At 46.0% G+C, this 683-nt stretch overlaps 1 protein-coding gene across 1 annotated transcript in view; it reads right to left on the minus strand.

The window, feature by feature from the left end:
* Positions 1-188, minus strand: part of LOC106532932 (zinc finger MYM-type protein 5) — a gene marked incomplete at its 3' end in the record, with an annotated part of 1,709 nt that extends 1,521 nt beyond the window's left edge. The window contains 1 exon segment of the mRNA XM_014029107.1: positions 1-188.
* Positions 189-683: the final 495 nt, after the last annotated feature.

The following is a 683-nucleotide window of genomic DNA, read 5'->3' on the forward strand; positions in this document are numbered from 1 at the left end:
GCAATGCCAACTACTGCAGACAGAAGGCGCCCATTCCCCCTAAATGGACTAGTCGGCTTCACCAGCATCATACAGCACCCGGAGGAGCTGCGGTGCCAGTGCTCTTGGGTGGGGGCGCGCGATGCCGCCCCTGACAACTTGCCGCCCTGGGCGACCGCCCAGGTCGACCCTATCAGAAACCGCCACTGCTGATAAGTAAAGCATTTATTTTCACTAGTCATAACGCCTGCTGTAAGCAACTAGTTGAGAGGCAGTAAAAAGAGAGTTCAGCTTGAACTGACCAGTTGTCTCGGTTTGATCTGTCAGTCAAAGTGAGGAGAAATGTACTTTATTTAAGTTTAGGTTATAAAAAGCTATCAAGCCGACCCCCCAGCTGTGGATAAGATGAGGGGTGCCAAGCTTAAATCAGCTGACTGAGGCTGTTTTCGCTACAGAACCTGCTCCTTGTTCTCTGAAGTCATAGCCACATGGACAGTTTTCAAATCGAATGAGTCTCCACTTGAAACCATCACCCCGTTTGAGACAAACTTGGATGTCTTCACCACTGGGTGAAGTGTCAAATTGTACCTCTTAAAACATTGCACTCTTTGCAAAGCAGTTCTGATTATTTAATTGCCTGAGGCACTTTGATATCTCTTCTTATCTGCAGAAAAAATAAATAACTAACTTTAAATTATTAAAAA

This window comes from Austrofundulus limnaeus, unplaced genomic scaffold (assembly GCF_001266775.1).
Source record: "Austrofundulus limnaeus strain Quisiro unplaced genomic scaffold, Austrofundulus_limnaeus-1.0 Scaffold855, whole genome shotgun sequence".
Taxonomy (NCBI): domain Eukaryota; kingdom Metazoa; phylum Chordata; class Actinopteri; order Cyprinodontiformes; family Rivulidae; genus Austrofundulus; species Austrofundulus limnaeus.